The sequence below is a fragment of the Sinocyclocheilus rhinocerous genome, unplaced genomic scaffold (assembly GCF_001515625.1).
Source record: "Sinocyclocheilus rhinocerous isolate Xijiao unplaced genomic scaffold, SAMN03320098_v1.1 scaffold751, whole genome shotgun sequence".
Lineage (NCBI taxonomy): Eukaryota > Metazoa > Chordata > Actinopteri > Cypriniformes > Cyprinidae > Sinocyclocheilus > Sinocyclocheilus rhinocerous.
In genome coordinates this window covers 930,982-950,798 of record NW_015657293.1, presented here as the reverse complement: position 1 = coordinate 950,798, position 19,817 = coordinate 930,982, and the positions used below count along the sequence as shown (strand labels likewise).

The 19,817-nt window shown below is 37.0% G+C and overlaps 1 long non-coding RNA gene across 2 annotated transcripts; it reads right to left on the bottom strand.

Moving 5' to 3' along the window:
* Positions 1-317: 317 nt before the first annotated feature.
* Positions 318-10,922, bottom strand: LOC107720897 (uncharacterized). Of its 2 annotated transcripts, XR_001637657.1 has the most exons (6): positions 10,898-10,922; positions 9,096-9,167; positions 8,579-8,695; positions 7,613-7,771; positions 751-864; positions 318-589 (listed from the first exon to the last, which is right to left on the bottom strand). It is a non-coding gene; the product is annotated as an uncharacterized LOC107720897 (long non-coding RNA). The 2 variants fall into 2 exon arrangements; XR_001637658.1 differs by lacking the exon at positions 8,579-8,695.
* Between the last annotated feature and the right edge of the window lie 8,895 nt (positions 10,923-19,817).

The window sequence follows — 19,817 nt, the reverse complement described above, 5'->3', positions numbered from 1 at the left end:
CACTTCTGTTCAAAAGGTTTTTATAAATAATACTTATTCAGCAAGGATGCATTTTCATTAATTAATAAAAAATGTTTAGAATTTTCTTTTACTGTAAATACATTTAAAAATATATAAATAATATAAATAATATATTATATATAATAGTATATTATTAAAGTATAATAGTTACAAAAGATTTCAAATAATAATAATAATAATAATAAATATTTCAAATAAATGGTGTTCAACTTTATAGTCATCAGAGAATCCCCCAAAAAAGAAAACTATCAGTTTAAACGGAAACAATAAAACTGTTTTCAACACTGATCCTCTCCTGCTGGGTGTGCACTTCCTGGGTGAGAGGAAAGATGAATCGCCAAAGTGGGAAAGCGCTGAACCCTCAAAAGTTTAATTCACCCAGCGCAGCACCTCGCCTCACTCCTCTCCTCCCCTCCCATCCTGCTGGCTGCTTTGGGGAGGGTAATGGTTTGGGCAGGCATTTAGCTAGCTGATAAATGATGAGTGTAGTTTTTGGTGCTCAGGATCCAGGAGATGTGTTTGTTCTGTACTCCTCCGTTCATGTGTGTGTGCGCGCTCAAACTGCATGCTGGGAGTTACTGAGTCACAGCACATGGAAAGACAAAAAGGAGGTGGAGGGGGGATATAGAGGGGTGGAAAAAGGGAACAGGGGTCAACAAAGAGCAAATATTAGAAAAGAACAAGTGAAATAGAGGATATGGGAAGGGAAATAAAAAAAGTGAGATTTACCAGTTTTCCACTAAAAAAATGGTGCGAGTGACCGCAAACCTCTCTCAAAACTGGCCCACTTTCCTTTGACTTGAGATCCAAGTGATGAAGGAACTGACTACTGTACTCCATGACCTGACCAAAAACAAACATAGCACATCATTTATCATATAACAAATCATTTATTTTATAATATACTGCATGATATATTATAAATAGAAACTAAATTGAAAACCTGTAGCTTTAGGCATCTGTACAAAGTATGTTATAAATATTATATATATATATATATATATATGTGTGTGTGTTTTTAAATAAAATTTAAAAGTTATAGTCGTAGTTTAAATTGTAAAAATATATTAAGAAATATAAATATAAAAAAATGCACATACACATATCATTTAAAAATATATTTAAAATATTTTACTTAAAATTCATACAATTAATACATGTAAAAATAATTGTATCTTTTGCTTATCGCTTTGTACCTTTTCTACCTTAGTAATAAATGCATATTTATATGTACATGCTGTATTTTTAAATAATTTACAAAAAAATTTAACATTTAAAAGTCATATAATACGTGTGCTATTTGTAAATAAATTCAAAGCTAAATTAAAGAAACAGGCTGGATGGCAACTAAAGGCATGCTGCATTGGACACTTGATGTGTTGACAGTCAAAAAAATGTGTTTTGTATCATCTATTTTCATTTGCATTTAGTTTTGAAAACTGTATTTGGTGAGGACACTGGGTTAAAAAAAACAAGTTAACGGGTTCAATGCAGAGCCAGAACCAGCATTTTTCTGTCAGCAATGCACAGAATGACTTCAGATTGAGTGCTGGCGCCTGCAAAAAGAGGTAAAAGAGAAAAGAAGACCGATAAAAGAGAAGTGTAGAAAAAAGAGAGAGAGGGCAGGTGGGGGGTTATTGGGCCAGTGGGTGGAGATCAATTTCCCAACAGCCTAGAGTACATCGGGTTGAAGACCACAACGTTTAAGTGTCAGGTGCAGAACCAGAACCAGCACCAGCATTTTTGTGGCAGGGATACACAGAATGGCTTCAGATTGTGTGCTGGCGCCTGCAAAAAGAGGTAAAAGAGAAAAGAAGACAGATAAAAGAGAAGTGTAGAAAAAAAGAGAGAGGGCAGGCGGGGGTTTATCGGGCCAGTGGGTGGAGATCAATTTCCCAACAGCCTATCAGTCAAACAGCTCTACCCTATTCTGCTGATTGCACACTTTCAGCTCAAGTCAACCCATTTCCAACTTCCAAGTGTGTGTGTATGTGTGTGCCGGGCACTCATAACTACAGGTCTGCAGCGAGTGAGGATCTGTCACGATGCTTTATTTCCTGAGCCGGTTAGCCAAGAAAGGGACAGCGAGAGAGAAAGATAGAGAGAGGGAGCTCTCAGGTGAGGGGAACCAGGTCCGCCGGCGTTCGCTCTGGGAGAGGGAGGTGGCAGAAAGCCGGTTGTGTCAATGCATTATGCATTAGAGTCTGTGCTCGACTGACAGCCCCTCTGCCGCCCTCGGCTCTAACAGGGCCGCCGCTAATCAAAGACGACACATCCAAATGTCCAGACACACACACACAGAAATTTACTAATCAAAAAGTGTATTTCCTAGAGGCTGTCTCCCAGGAGAAATCCGGCAGGGAGAAATTGGAATAATTTATTAGCTTACAAGTTTTGGTTGACAGTTAGCCCGGGGCTATTTATCTCAGTAATAGAGAACGTCTCCAATGTGGCAAAATTGACCAAATCAAACAGCTTTGATCAGAAAATGAATCTGGCAAGCTTGTCTGTCTTCACGCACCCCTCGAGAAAAGCGGGAAACAAACAAATCCAAAAAAAAACAAAACCAAGGTAGACAGGGAAGGAGAGGGACAGAGAGAGGCTAGGCTATATAAACAGATTCACACATTTTCAAGGGAAAAAAACTGTATGTGAGGATAAACAATGAGTTAAATGCATTTTATGACCACAAGGAATATTACACCAGGCCTTGGTGGTGCCGTGACCCGTCTATATTTATTTCAACCTCTCATTTAATTTGATTTGCTCAATCTCTCATAAATCTCATCATATGTCAAGACTCAGCATGTTATACACTGAAAAAAAAGATTTTGTGGTGTTGTAAAATATATTAAATTAATCATCATAAATTCTATTTGTAATATTAAAAATCAAGAAGAACAACAATTTTCTAAGTAAAATGTACACATTTAATTCATGTAATTAATGAACTGCGTGAGAAGAGTAACTCTTATTAATATTTACTTGTAATATTTATCTGTTTTATAGTCATTGCACATAAATCTAGAAATATTAAGTAAATTTTAATCTAAAAGTTCATCGCGCTTGAATCCGCGCATGCGTGTTTGGACCCACGCTTTGAATCAGAGGGACGGTTGGGCTTGTCACGGAGGAGATGCATGGCTGGATTTTCTCGTGTTTAGGGTAAGTTTGCCTTTCTGTTTTTGATTTCTGATTTGTAATACTTTGGTCCGTGTGCATTTCGATAGTTTGATTCTTGTTTGCTTGACTCATTATACTGTACACTGACGTTCATATTAATCACACAACCTCAAGTTAACTTGCGTGCGTTCACAGTGACTGATATTTCAGCGAAAATGTTTTCAATAGTTCAGAGATTCACAAAGCTGTTTTTCGCGTAAAAACTTGAGCACAATTGGAAATTACTGTAACTGCTAGCTAGCTAACATCGTTACTAAATAAAACAATCGCATAGTTTAGCATAATGCTAGTTTCTGCTCTTTCAAACACTCGACTGACGTAATAGAGAGAGTTTAGAGCAATAACTTTGTAGTAAGTTTATCTCATTAATTGTCGTGTTTTGTCGCTATGCTAAGCTAACATACTACCTAACCCTAAAGCACCTGTTGCCACCAGCGATTGTGTTTTATAGGACTAATTTTGAAAAGTGTGAATAGAAAGTGTTAGTAAAAGTGTTTTGACGCTTCATGATGGTATTCAACTGGTGTTCGTGCAATTTGTTACCAAATTTTTTTTAAGTAAATCTTAATAGTTATTTTTTTCAGTGTATAAGTGTAAAATCACCACTACTTTTTAATTAATTTTACAAAAAATGGCTTAAGGCGTGCATACTGTACCTTCTGGTCATACTGCAAGAAAGTGATGTTCTTCTTTAGTATATTTGTTTTTGCAGTGCAAATGTCTATTTTGTTCAGTTTCTCAGAAAACAAGTCTTTGCATTGGAAGACAAGACAAAAATACTGAGGAAAACATTTAATACCATTTCTTTATGAATTTAAGACTTTCTGTTCTGATTTAAGACCTTTTAAGTCTTTAATTTGGGGATGAGTAAATTAAGACTTTTTAAGACCTGCATTTGTACTCAGAAACTGCTAGTAAATTTTACAATTTGGTACAAAGAAACAGCAAGTAACACTGAAAGAACTGTGAAATTTTGAAATAGAAAGACTGAAATTGTATTTTCTTGTAAAACGTCCTCCAGTAATCTTCAAAAAGTAATTATTTGCAGTGTATGCAAGCTTTTTTTGATTGCAAATCTCTCAATACAAAGAATTAGTTTTGAAGTTTTGAATAAATATTAATACTGCCACTCGTTTTAAAGGATGTCCATGAACCGTTCGGACAGAAAACAGCATGTGACAACCTTCAGACACGCGCCACAGGCTTCACTTGTGAGGGACGCGCGGAGCAAAGGGGAACAAATTTGGGTCGAGCACCACAACAAACCGCCATGGCAACGGCTTTTGACAACATCACACCCAGCCTCTATACACGGCAGACGGACACGCTCATTTGCGCGGGAGATTGATGGTTCAAAGGGTCTTGGTTTTGAAACTGAAAAGGAACAAATATTCTCACATGTTGATCTAGTTTAATTAGAGCTGCGTGCTTTGATGCATGCTTGTCAAGGGCTGCTTGATGTTGCATCAAGTGAAGTTAAATGCGTCTCACTCAAGATGGCCATGCACGCATTGACAGAAGAGAAGTTTGTGTGGGCCTGCCTTTGGAATGCAACATGCAAACAACCTTCATGCAAGGACGCTTCATCTGCGTTTGACATAGCTAACCTGCTCCAAACATTATTTGCTTTGAATTTGGAACAAAATTGTAATGTCCTATCATCACTCTTCAAAATAAAGGTACTTCAATGGTTTTAGCTTTAGCCATTGTTGATTAAAATTGCTAAATAGTTATCATATGTTGTATAAAGTTACAAAATGATTTTCTGCTAACCATTCAAAAGTTTGGAGTTGTAAGACTTTTTAAATGATTTTGAAAGAATATGCTCACCAAGGCTGTATTTATTTGATCAAAAAATACAGTAAAAAGAGTAGTACTGTGTTATTATTAATATTAAAAATAATATTACAATTTAAAATAACTGTTTTCTATTTCAATATGTTTTAAGATGTCATTTATTTCTGTGATGCAAAGCTGAATTTCCAGCATCATTACGCCAGTCTTCAGTGTTACATGATTCTTCAGAAATCATTCTAATATCCTGATTTGTTGCTCAAACTGTTGAAAACAGTTGTGCTGCTTTATATTTTTGTGGGAAAAGAAGTTTTTTTTTCTTCATTTTTTCAAGATTCTTTGATGAATAGAAAATCCAAAAGGACATCATTTAATTAAATAGAAATCTTTTGTAACATTATAAATGTCTTTCCTGTCATTTTGCATCAAATTCATGCGTCCTTACTGAATAAAAGTATTAATTTCTTTCCAAAAACAATCTTACTGACCCCAAACCTTTTACTGGTATGTGTGCACTGGAACATGTTTATGAATGCAGTTCATTACAGGCGATGTCCATGAACCGTTCGGACAGAAAACAGCATGTGACAACCTTCAGACACGCGCCACAGGCTTCACTTGTGAGGGACGCGCGGAGCAAAGGGGAACAAATTTGGGTCGAGCACCACAACAAACCGCCATGGCAACGGCTTTTGACAACATCACACCCAGCCTCTATACACGGCAGACGGACACGCTCATTTGCGCGGGAGATTGATGGTTCAAAGGGTCTTGGTTTTGACACTGAAAAGGAACAAATATTCTCACATGTTGATCTAGTTTAATTAGAGCTGCGTGCTTTGATGCATGCTTGTCAAGGGCTGCTTGATGTTGCATCAAGTGAAGTTAAATGCGTCTCACTCAAGATGGCCATGCACGCATTGACAGAAGAGAAGTTTGTGTGGGCCTGCCTTTGGAATGCAACATGCAAACAACCTTCATGCAAGGACGCTTCATCTGCGTTTGACATAGCTAACCTGCTCCAAACATTATTTGCTTTGAATTTGGAACAAAATTGTAATGTCCTATCATCACTCTTCAAAATAAAGGTACTTCAATGGTTTTAGCTTTAGCCATTGTTGATTAAAATTGCTAAATAGTTATCATATGTTGTATAAAGTTACAAAATGATTTTCTGCTAACCATTCAAAAGTTTGGAGTTGTAAGACTTTTTAAATGATTTTGAAAGAATATGCTCACCAAGGCTGTATTTATTTGATCAAAAAATACAGTAAAAAGAGTAGTACTGTGTTATTATTAATATTAAAAATAATATTACAATTTAAAATAACTGTTTTCTATTTCAATATGTTTTAAGATGTCATTTATTTCTGTGATGCAAAGCTGAATTTCCAGCATCATTACGCCAGTCTTCAGTGTTACATGATTCTTCAGAAATCATTCTAATATCCTGATTTGTTGCTCAAACTGTTGAAAACAGTTGTGCTGCTTTATATTTTTGTGGGAAAAGAAGTTTTTTTTTCTTCATTTTTTCAAGATTCTTTGATGAATAGAAAATCCAAAAGGACATCATTTAATTAAATAGAAATCTTTTGTAACATTATAAATGTCTTTCCTGTCATTTTGCATCAAATTCATGCGTCCTTACTGAATAAAAGTATTAATTTCTTTCCAAAAACAATCTTACTGACCCCAAACCTTTTACTGGTATGTGTGCACTGGAACATGTTTATGAATGCAGTTCATTACAGGCCCCTCACGCCGCCAGCAGAGTGAAATTTTTCACCTCGTGCAGACTGCTTTTTAAACTACATTTGGACTCGTGCCGACAATTACCTCCTCAAAGTCTCTAAAGTACCAAAGCTCTGCCTAATTAGTATGCATTATCAATTAACGGCCTTAATAGGCTGCAGATTGATCACATCCCCCGGTTTCAGGGGCCGAACAGAGGCAAAAGCTGGAATGAAAATTCCCTCGCCCGCTCTCACTCACGGAAAAAGCAACTAAAACGGCCATGATATAGAACAACTCGACTGCTGTAAACACTTCTGCAATAAAGTACATCAGGAACAACAACAGTAGGCCTACTACTACTACTAAAGTTAATGACAATAATAATAAACCCTTCAGGAAAACAAAAAAAACAAGAACAGCTTAAACCTGTCTAAAGTGGTTTAGCTGGTCTTTCAGCCTGGTCAAACAGCTCTAACAGATGGTGTTCCTGCCTGACCAGCTGAGAATTGCTCAACCCCCCTCTTAAACCATCAAAACAGACCAGCGTAAGCAGTGAAAACTGCTAAACCATTTTTTGGGAGGAAAAAAGGCAAGTTTTAATGACACATAAAAACAACAACAAAGCTAATAAAATATTAAAAAATCTAAAAATAAATAAAGTTAAAAATAAATAAATACATGAAATTCAGTTTGAAATACTTCAATGAGAGCAGTATTAAACGCACACTCAACTAAAATCGCGTTTGATCCAAAGTGCGGCCATTCATCAGCCAAATGAGCCTCATGTTTCCAGCATACATTCATTTTCAGGACATTGTTTAATTGCACTGTTTTACATAAAAGTCGCTGAGTGGAGGAAGAGAGTGTGATTTTCACTTACTCTCACCAAACTGTGTCCTCGTTCATCACTCGAACCCATCAGAACTCTCATGGAGAGCCGCTTCCATTAGAAGAAACAACAAAATGGAGTTGCTGATGGCGTGTGGTGTTGGTGAAGATTGATTGACTGATGCATTGATGGAAACGATTCACAGAAGATCTGAAAGCAAAAGACAATAGAAATGTGACATTAAACATCCTAAAATTAAACATGTCTGCAGGAATACAAGAAACAGCTCTTTATTAATTTTCTTTCTGAATATCACAAAAAAAATGCCGTGGTTACAAAACATACATATGACAGCATTATTCCAATGAGCCCACTATAAAAATAATATTAATTCATAAAAAAGCCTGTATCAGTCTTCCGCATTTTAGTTGCACAGGCATGAAATCATAACTAAGTCTTCATAACCTATTTATATTTGATTAATTCTGGACTTATTTTCATCTACACTCTGTGGCCTACATTATGCCACATGATATGCAGGTCAATATTGTGAGTTACTGAGATTGTCACTGGTCATTAAATTAAAGTTAGACAAATGATGCTCTTAGTGAACAAATTTTCACCAGTTTAACCATTTTTACTTTGGAACAGAGATGCATTTTAAACTAGACTGCTCATTTTTTATTATATCAGGCATCTTTGTTTGTCATTGACCCATCATATTTACTGTAATATTTACAACCTTCTGTTTTCTATACAGGTTTAAAGACTGTTTGAAGGTGTTGAAATGTAAAAGAGCCTTGCAGGTCTACCTCCACCGCCCTGTTTGAGCCTGCAAAGTTTTAATCTGTATAAATTAATGCATTAAATTGTTTGCTTATTTGAATAAACACCGTTACAAATCATTAGATGAATTACTTGGCCTGCTGATTACAACTTATGCATCAAAATGCACTTAATTTTCATTAGGAGGTATAAAATTAGATGATTATTATATTAATTAAGATGATTACAAACAATTATCCTTTGCAAGCACCCGCGGTCCTGCAAACTAGGTCAGTCTGATGAAGTATTATTTCTGCACCGAGCCATTTCTCCTGGCCTTTGTTCAGCGTGGAAATCCGGAATAAAAGCCTATAAGGGCAGACAAAACGATGGTCAGATATTTTCTTTGTTTCAGCGGTCATAGGGCCACTGATGTTGGGTTGTTTCCAAACATGAGAACAGGGTGCTGAATCCATTATGTGGCTATAGGGCCACAGACATGCGTCTGATGTCCGAGTAGTTCACGGCGCGTAATACACTGGGCAGAATGTGCTGAGAATTCAGGGAAACTGTGGAATTGAAGAGTCACAAATAATAAGCGTCACCGGGACAGTGACCGGAGAGAATGGCTTTCCTTTATGTCTGTCTGAGAGCAAGCAATCTAGCACCAAAGAAAACAACAGCACCATATAGGACTCACTGGCTATGATCTAAATGACAAAAGAGCATGCAAATTAAATTAGGATTTATATAAAATGCATAAACTCACCTCATACCTTACAAAGGTCAGATGCCTTGCAGAAGAATGTAGGTTTAGTGACGCAAACGCAGATTTTAAGATCTAGGATAAAAGACACCAAACAATTATAGGTCTGTATATAGTGTGTAAAAAGATTTGAGCAAAATTATCTTGAGTGAAAAGAAAAAGTAACTCAACTTGCCAAACTTCCAGTTACTGTTATTGTAAATACTGTTAAACCAAAAAATAATATCTTTTAAAAGTTTCCCGTTTTGTTTTAATTCTCATCAGTGAAACACTTTGTTTAGGCAATTTGCATTTTGTCTTATAGGCCTATGTCTTATTAAAGCAATAAATTGAAATTACTTCAATCAAGATTCAGATGTACTGTTTAGAGCATTATGAATTAAGTTGTCATTAGATCATTCCTGATTTAGGTTTATATGACTCTCAACGTGTTAAAAAACTCTTCAGTGCAATCTTTGCAAGAAAGCATAAGCATCTAAGCAAAGATAATAAGTGCAACAGATTCATACAGACCCAGATCTTTGATCTTTTAACACACAATCTTCAATTAGGATAATCTATCATTCATAAAAATGCGCTTTTTGCATCACCACACAATAACTAATAGTAATGGCAAAAACAACTAGGGCTACACTTCATAAATAAAGTAAAACAATAACACTGTAACATTATACTTCATGCTGCAATGCATTCTGGGAACTCACAAACCTTGAACAAAACAGAAATATCGAGCATTATGAAATGATTTGTGCATATATCTCTTTTAGTTGGGACAGCATTTGGAGGAATACTGTTGTTCTAAAATGTGTTTTACATCAAAGGTTATTCATAATTCTTATTAGGCCTATAGCCTAGCGCTATAAAAGCAATGGATAAAATGCAAGTGCTTAACCGCTGCATAGCAGTGTGGTATTTCGGCATGGTAGATTTTATATAGGGACAGAATTTGGCTTCTGCATGTCTGATGTTTCATAAAGCAAGACCACAATCCCCACTACAAACCCCACACACCTATGCACACGCTAGAGCCTGTAGCTGCATTTCAAGCCTGTTCTCAGCACGCTGATGTATATTTCATTGTCCACGGCTTAATTTTGATTTATCGTCCGTCCATAAATTAGAAAAATATGTTTTAGAATTCCATCTTGCGGAAAAGCTGCGCCTGATGCCGGGGGATTGGACGATATTTAAGATGTCAGAGATACATATTGGATTAGCGCGCTTTGTTCGCGCGCCATAGCAGGTGTTTAATCACGGCTGATGCGCGCGCTGAAATGCGTTAGGACAGGAACGGGAGCCGCGTTCCCCGGGACTGCGATAAATCACAGCCGAAAGCAACTAACGTGTCCTCCTCCCCACCTACTCAAACACACACACACACACGCCTTCCAAAAATCATACAGCTAATCCTAAAAGCGCGAGTGCATGTACGTTTTCTCGATTGCGCTCGTCACACAAGGCAACAGTCACCTAATGATTAATTTGAGTTGTTAATCGATCTTTAAAGTGTTTAATCTTTTGCGGTATATTCATTTGATAAGTTAAAACTTAATACCTCTCAGAAGAACCACTTTTTAAAAAGAAATTCCTGTCAGTATTTTCTGTCGAGATTCTCGCGCAACCAACCTGTAGGCTATTTGGCGCCAATCAACTAAAATAATTGTGATATAAATCGTTTTATAAACCTGTGATATAAAAGTAATATTGTGTTAAACAACGACGTTATTCATGTTTTATTGATGTAGGCCTTACGTACGATATACGCATCCTAACGAAAAGCGCTCAAGCGGCGTTCTGTTGGTTACTTTCTCAGGTGAATGCGACTTCCGGTTACTGAAATGATCGAAAACGCAGTTGAAATGTAGGCTATATGTATTTATATGTGAAAATAGATAATTGTAAATAGAATTGTATACAAATAGAGTTAATTTAGCCAAATGTTTAAAAAAAGCCTAGGCTACTATTTCAAATACTATTTCAGTCTTTCTACTTTACAATGTTTACTTGCCGTTTCTTTGTCAATAGGCTAATTGAAAATGTCTACACCATTTTTTTTCAGTAGATACATAAAGGTGGCACTAATAAGTGTTTATTAGAAAGACCGTTTATAACTTTCCACAAATAGCCTACTGTACAAAACCTGACAATATATTTATATATGTAAACATATCATTTTCACTGAATGACCTATCATCTCTATGCACAGTTGTGTGCAGCAAAAAAAGCAGTTCATTTGCCTACCTTAAAATTGCTGCCTTAAATTGGTAAGATAAAAGTTACAACCTGCAGTGATGAGTTAATTACACTTTTTGACCGCTTTGAATATAATTGTGATGATGAAAATCAAGTTGATATTCTGAAAACCTCATATAATCAGGTCGAAATGAGAGAAATTACTGTGACAATTTAAAAAGTGAAATGGATTGAAACAAGGATATTATAACAATGAAAACATTGCATGGTGCGTGTGTATAAGAGAGATAGAGAGAGAGAGAGAGACAACGTTTAGGAGAGCAATAGAAGAGCAAACATACACAAAATAAATTACCCAGGCTAATAGGCATGGCGCGTGGAATTTTCCCCCGCACCTTCTGAGGGAATTCAAACGTGTTCCTAGCGGTTTCATTTTACATTCGTTATCTCACGCAATATTGGTTGAAATGATGAAACATCAAACACCTAATGTAACATTAACAGTACTGACTGCTGAGACAAATAGCTCACACAAAAAAGCCCCAAAAGTAACTCAACCTTGAACATAGTGCCTCTGCTGCCTGCGCGCGCCTGGCCTTAAATATGCCTAGTGAAAACCAGGGGCAAGAAAACAGCCATCACAAACTAGAACAAATGGGGGATTGCAAAACACAAACAAAGATGATTTAAAGTGGTACACAAAAACGTGTACGTAGTTAACACAAACAACAGCTAATCATGCATCTCTGCGCATGGGAACGGCGTCATGCAGACCGGCAAAACCTCGCAAGCCCCGCACACCACCAACCTTCTGCTCCAGCCCTGCTGGAATAGGCATGCAAAACATGCAAATGCATGACTTTGCATGCATTTTGGCTATTTATTAGATTTCTGTGTGGAGAACATTGGAGGAGAAAAAGCCTGCATATAGTAGGGGAGACCGGGGCTAGTTGTCACACCCTTTACTCCAGTGAATATTTCTCAGGCTGGTTTTATTTTTTTATGTCAATGTATGTATAGATACATACATTAGAGTCTACTAAACATTTCCACCATCGTTGCTCTGGAGGAAAAAAAAAAAGATACTGTTCATTAAACACTTTGCAGTTAATGTTGTCACACTATGGATAAGTTGTCAATGTCTTTAAATAAACTCGTTTTAAATGGATTTTAATAAGTTTTAAGCTCAAAATGATTAATGAGACAGCAAAGATAGAGAGTAACAAAAATATGAAATAAGTGTTTTGCCCAACATATATTGGAATTATTAAATGCATAAAATGACAACATTTAAAGTTTTTGTAGTAACATAAGTTTTATAGTGTGATTTTACAGTGGCTGTTTTTAACTACCCAGCTGAAACATTCTCAAAACGTTCTCTGAAGGTCCTCTTAAAAGTTATGAACAAAACATTCTTCCTGTAACGCTTCCTGTAACAGGACTTTTGTTCAAAGTCTTTAATAATGTTCTCAAAACGTTACCACAAAAGATTAGTATTTATACATCATTCATAGAATGCTAATAAAAAAAAAAAAATGTTTTGAGTTGGATGTTTGTCTGAAATGTGTTAAATGTTACTAAATGTTTCAGAATGTTTAGAGGACATTGAAAAGTAGCTAATGTTCCTGCAATGTTTACAAAATTATAAAATTGAATATTTTATCATTTCTTATCTTACCATTAAACAAAGTAAAAACATTTTTAAAACATTTAATTGACATTCAGAAGGAAATAAAGTTTTCATAACTTAATGGGAACGTAAGCAAAACGTTCTTATATTTTTGTTAGCTGGGTAAATCATTATAAAAATATATTTTTCAAAAAAATTCATTCAGAAGGAAATAAAGTTTTCATAACTTAATGGGAACGTAAGCAAAACGTTCTTATATTTTTGTTAGCTGGGTAGCCTAAATCATTATAAAAATATATTTTTCAAAAAAAAATTTTTTTTACAAATATATATGTTTTTTTTATTTACAAAAAGAAATCGTAGATAATAGTACGCATAAAAATTATGAAATACCGACATGGACTGTTCTTTTGAAGCAAAACCTTATAGGCCTAGTTCAACTTTTTAACTGGTCACCACATTGACCAGAACACCCATCAAGTGCTTCCGCACAGCGTCCGAGGCTTCAGCAGGTGATAGCGCCATTAAAGAGCGATCAGACTATAGCAATTAAACTGACATTACACTCGCCCAGCGCTGTCCATAGGTGTCCACCGCTTACCCGGAAACCACCTTCTCTTAATTGCCTCCTAATTCCGCGTGTCAGATCCGTGTTTCACCGCTGTCCCGCCCGGTGGTCGAGTGTGTGTCTTACCGTTCTCAACTCCGAGGCGTTACTCAAGCCAATGACACGAGGCAAATTGCGTTTAATAAATGAGCTTAATGGATCAAGCGATTGGATTGTGAGCGCAATGCTTCCTCTGGTTAGGCAAAACATTTATATCCGGTTCTAAGTGTTTCCCGCGCGTTTTAAACCCGCGCAGACGGACTGCGTGTCTCACCTACGATTTAAACTCATTATAAAGCAGGTGAGACAAATTCAAGAGCATGAAAAGTGATTTAGGGTAATCAGGGGCACGACAGTGTCAGTTTAAGCTCGCCTCAGTCAAACCAACTCCATTTAATCACACATGACATTAAAGAACTGAGATATGCAATACTTAGCAAAGTATGATGACACTTGGCCAATACGACATATGGCAGTCATCGTCAAACGTCCTGACGTGGCCACGTGGATATTGTCTAATCTTGGCGCTCACCTAATCGGAAATGCAAGTAAAATGTCAAAGAGATGATGACACCTTCTCTCTCTTTTATGGCCACGCCATGTTTGGTTGCGCAAAACAATCTCATCGGACATTACTGATGTTACAGATGTTGTGGTAATCAAATTATCGGTCTGTGAAGGGCCCCCCTCAGTCACCGGCGCGCTCCGTGATGAAGTACGGTAAAGGTCATCACGCGGCTCCGTTTTATTGGAAGTTTATATGGTAACGCATGGATGAGCATCTGTAGAGAGACGCTTGCCGTTCTCTCTGTGTGCGAGTGCGTGTGTGTGTGTGTGTGTGGTTATATTAGGAGTTTGGGAATATCATCTGCTTGCAAACTGTGTTCAAATGAAGCAAAGATAATAACAGCCCACAAAGTTCATTATGCTGCCACATTAGCTACTAATTCACATATCTATTTATAAAACATCTATCTATCTATCTATCTATCTATCTATCAGTGCTGTAACAGATTACAAGTAATTTGGATTACGTTATCAGATTCCAAATATGGGTTACTTTATTTTAAGGTGTCCTTGTCACAGTGTAATTAGCTATATAATGTTACAGTGCATTTAAATACTGAGTAATATTAATTAACTAACTACAATCAACACACTATATTGTTAGGGTAAGGATTAGAGTTTAGTTTAGGGTTACATGTAATTATGTACATGTAACGTGTAACAAGGACACCTTAATCTATCTATCTGTCTATGATTATGCTGTCAAATGATCTACTACATATCTATTTATAAAATAAGTTATTCAGGCACACATGCACACGCACACACACACACACACACACACACACACCACTTTTTGAATTCAATTCAGATACAATGACACTACAGATAATAAATTATTTTCCTGAGGTAGCATCCTTAACATACACTAAGTGGAATATTGCATTTCAGTCCACAGCAATGCAGCGAAAATAATGCGTTGTAAAAAAAAAATGTAATGCCATGAACGACGACGCAAATGTTATTCGGTTTATAGGCTACCAGGAAGAGACTGTTTTCTCCATTACATCTAACAAGAATGGTACCCGACAAATCAGCATGTTCAAAACAAGTAGGCCTAAGTGCTGCATAAACACTTTGGCTAGCTATTTTCATTCTTGCAATCAATTTAAACGCCTCAATTTTTCGCTACAATAGGCGTATTGTCCTATGGACAGATCCTACATTCAAATGCTCATTATATTATAGGCCTAATGGAATGTTACCAAATAATTCATCTTTTGAATCCTAAACAAAATGTCTCTCAGTAGGACACCTATAATCCCTAAAGGGGTACCAACACCTTTATAGGATTATCACGGATTACACCACATTAGGGTCCCACGTGGCCCCACACCAAAGGCCCGGCGCCTCATCCATTGTGCGGCACCAGTCTCTCGCGCTGACACTCGGGGTTATTTGTTGTCACTCCGCGCACATTAATCCCGCCACAATTAGGTGTCAGCTCGCGCCATTCTCTGTTTGATGATAGCCTTGGGCGGCTGCAGCGCTCGAGCCCTAATCAGCAGAGTAAACTCGCGCTATATTTCAATTTGGGGAGGCGCTCTTCCGCACGGAGGGCCCCAGCACGGCAATAAATAAAGCACCTATTTACGCCACCATCACACAGAGACATCCAAATGCACTTACCACCGGCCCTCTCATCATGGCCCGCATTCAACAACAGCCATAAATCAGCGCTTTTCAAACGCAATGATTAGTGAAGCTATTTACACACACACACACACAATGCACTGAAAAACTAAATATACACTTCACACCACCCTTGCACATTGTAAATGGCCTCTTTTTTGATTCCATAGGTCTGTGCTACAGAGAGAAGGAAGGTAAAGTACAAGCTAGTGCATTTATTTTTAAACACCTCGTATTTCAAAATCTCCACAAATTTGACTTTAATATTATTTTTATATTATATTATAACTATTATGAATATTTACTCTGATTGAATTTTGTTACAATATCTATCTATCTATCTATCTATCTATCTATCAGTGCTGGGTAGAAATGGATTATAAGTAATCTGGATTATGTAATCCGATTCCAAATATAAAGTACTTGTAATTAGATTTTCTTGATTACATGATTACATTTAATCTTTTTTAGTAAGTGTTTTATTTTGATTGGTGTTATTTTAAAATGATTTATTGTAATTTTACATTTTTATGATTTAATTATCAACTTTTCTTTAAACTTATGAACCCCTATACAGTTCCTTCATGAACCCCAGTTTGGTAAACCTTGATGTAATGTTTAATTTGTTGTTATAAACAAATGGAATATATTTTTTTCTCTTTGTATTTTAAGAGTTAGGTCAAAAGTAATCTAAAAGTAATGAAAAAGTATGACTATCTATCTATCTATCTATCGCTAATTTCATAGTGACACTATTTTGAAATCATCTGAAAATATACAAAGATTTTTCTTAATGTTGTTTGAAGAAATCACCACAAACATAGCTTTAGCAACAAAGCTAACAATGAATCAGCATATACAAAATGTATTTATATAAGTGAACAAATGTGACAAACATGTTGGCAAACAATGTGCATCCTAGCAATCAATTTAAACACCCCATGACTAATTCTGCCAGAAAGAGTCACATGGGGTGATTTCTCCTCTTCACATGGATTACAAATATCTGCTATTATGGCTAATCTGGCATTAGATATGCGGCACGAGGTGGGTCGAACAGCCCAAACAGCGCTATTGAGATGTTAAGCAGTGCGTTCTGTCTCTTGTTAGAGTGTTAATTGGGTAAGTGTAGTCCATTTGTGTAATCCCTCAGTTTCTCCTGATCTCTCATCGCTTTACTGCTCTGAACGGGAGTGGATCTGTGTGAAGTGGCGCCCGTAATCTCTATTCAAATATCTCCATATGACAACTGCCCGCAATTAGAGCGCCATCACTCTCTATTTACATCCTTGATCCGGGATCCGTCAAGGGAACGCAGGGGGCCAAACAAAGGAAACGCTTTAAAGCGTTTGATTTTCCATGAGCTGCCTCTCAGTGTAATTCTCACGCAGGATCTAGAGGAGGATTACACCCGTTTCAAAACCTAGCAAGCTGCCTTCTTAGTGTTGCATTCACACCATGTCAAGCTTTTGCCTAATAACAAACATTCAATAACAAAAACCTGTACAATTTCCTTCACTTGACCATTGTAAAGGAACCAAAATAGCAGCAGCTCTAAAAGTTAAAGGTAGCTAACATTACACATTTGACCGTTTTATTATATCCACATTCTCATTGTGAGCTTTCTATGTTCAGAACATTTTGCAAAAGCATATAGGGGTGAATTCATGTAGCTTTGCCACCAACAACAAATCTGCAACCGTAGATGCTTTTTAGCATTTTAAGCAATGCATCCAAATGTGTGCTAAACTGTGAACTCAAAGTTGGAATCTAAGAATGATATATTCTCGAAAACAGCAAAAGGCAGCATCCAAGCTCAAAACACTCAAAATATATAGACAAAACATATATTGACAAAACTCAAAACAATTTATTTTCCAGTCTGGTGATACAATTTTATCACTAAATTAATGTCAGCCATTTTTAAAAACCAAGGAGAGGGAGTGGTCATGGTGAAACATCTAATCATTTGATATCTCTGGAAAGCCCTGAATGTGCTCTGTACAGGACATCCAGACTTAAAACTGTCCCATGTGAGGTCTCAGAGAAATTCACTAAAATATAATGTCTCTACAGAGGCAAAAACTCCATAGCTGGGTCTCAGGAGGATATATAGATATAATGTATATATACTGTATATATACACATTTAGATATTTTATATACATTTTATTTCACATTTAATTCAATGTGTTACTTGCTGTAAGTTATTTATAAAATGTACTAGCAATTTCTGAGCGATTCAAAGTAAATACTGTTATAATTGTTTCAAAGTAAATACTACACCAATTTTTTTTCAGTGTGGGATTTCCTTTTCTGTAAAGGATAAACATGGTGTTGCATTTTAATTTGTCTAAAAACACACAATCTGAAAACACTTTAAAAAGCTCTCTATGTAGTCAGCTCACCAGTTTTTAGAGCAGAGCCTAAATCTTAGACGAAGAGAGGGATGTGCACGGGTGAAAAAAAATGTCCCCTCTCTTAACAAAAGTGGCCAGAGCAGCCAATTGAGAAATGAGATGCGCATTTAAAAAGCAGAACCTCGCCGCGGAGGGGTACCTGCTCGCTTGGAGCCCCGCGGGTTAATTAATTGGGGGTTGAAGGCACATGGGCGAGGAGTGGCACCGCGCGCCCGGTGACGCTCTGCATCTGTGCGGCCAAGTTGCGCGTGCGTTTTGTCTTTTCTCCTCGTGGAAAGTCCATTGAGAAGGGGCGCACGGGGGAGGATTCTTAAATGGTAAATTAGCATTCTGATGAGAGAGCGCGGGGCCCCTGAGAGAGTCAGGAAAAAGGGAGGGTGGCATTAATGACACCGTGCGCACTCCTGTGACATAATTTTCCACCGTAACCGGGCCCCTTCTCTCTGTTTCTCATCCCATCATCCCCACACGGTGCTAAAAAGACCCCGCTATAGACCCTCCATCCCGAGGGAATATGTGCCCTCGGTGCCTCTGGCCCCTGAAGAGTCTCAATACAAATAGCCAATTTGTAATACATATTGTGAGGAGGAGGCCGGCCTGGTTTTGTAAAGCAGTCCGGCAGCAGGATCTCATTTCCAACACTTCTCTCATGCTGTTTGCCGAGATTCACCTATCAATGGCGGCCGTGACTCGCACCTGCTCGCGAATTTGGTTTTAATTCGCTTTTCATGTGAGTACGAAGGGAAATGACTGGACTTTTAAGAGACCAATCAGACATACGCCTGTCATATGGGCCTACATACACTCTCATTTTGGGAAAATATGATTTTTCTTTTTCTTTTTTAAAAAAAACATTGATTTCCACCATCAAAAACTAAAAATGTAGGGAATAACGTATGTGTGTTTTACAAGGTCTCTATTATGAGCTTAATTTCAAATGCATTTATGTGTTAGGACACTTTTTGCAATTTATTAGATTGAGAGAGATGCATTTTTGACTCACAAGTCAGGCTTTTACACAGAGCCTCTTGATTTGCAGGTTGATGGGGCGTTCTGATTGTTTGTAAAAGAGGAATTCATTTAAAAAGCCAAAACGTGGACAAAACCTAAATGGGCATTTCCATGCCTCCCGCAAGAGTGCTTTCTCTCTCAGAGAAGTATCAGGGCGGATTTAAAGAGGATGAGATGGGAAGAGGAAAGCTCTCGCTGATAAGAGGATGGTGGTGGTCTTTATTAGCGTTAGCGTGGAGAGCTGCATGCTGTTTAATGAGGAGTACTCGGGGTTTTTGTGAAGCTTTTGTGTCTCTAATGCTACTCCGCTTTGTCTGGAGGTGGATTTAGCCAGACCTTTACAGAGTAAAATTATGGCTGAATAGACCAGTCAAACCTCGGGGCCCGGCCCCCTCCGTCATCAACTCATTTATTCATATTAACTGACTCTGAGCACTGGATTTGTGCATGCAAGTACTAGTAGCTGAAGACTTTAATTCACTATTAGTTTATGCAAAAAGTAAAATATATTTTATATAGTTATTATAATAAAAAATAAATGAAAAAAGAATATAAAAAGAATAAAAAAATAATTACATTCCCTATTATTCAATGTAAACAGTGAAATATATATGATACTTTATATATATATATATATATATATATATATATATATATTCAAATATA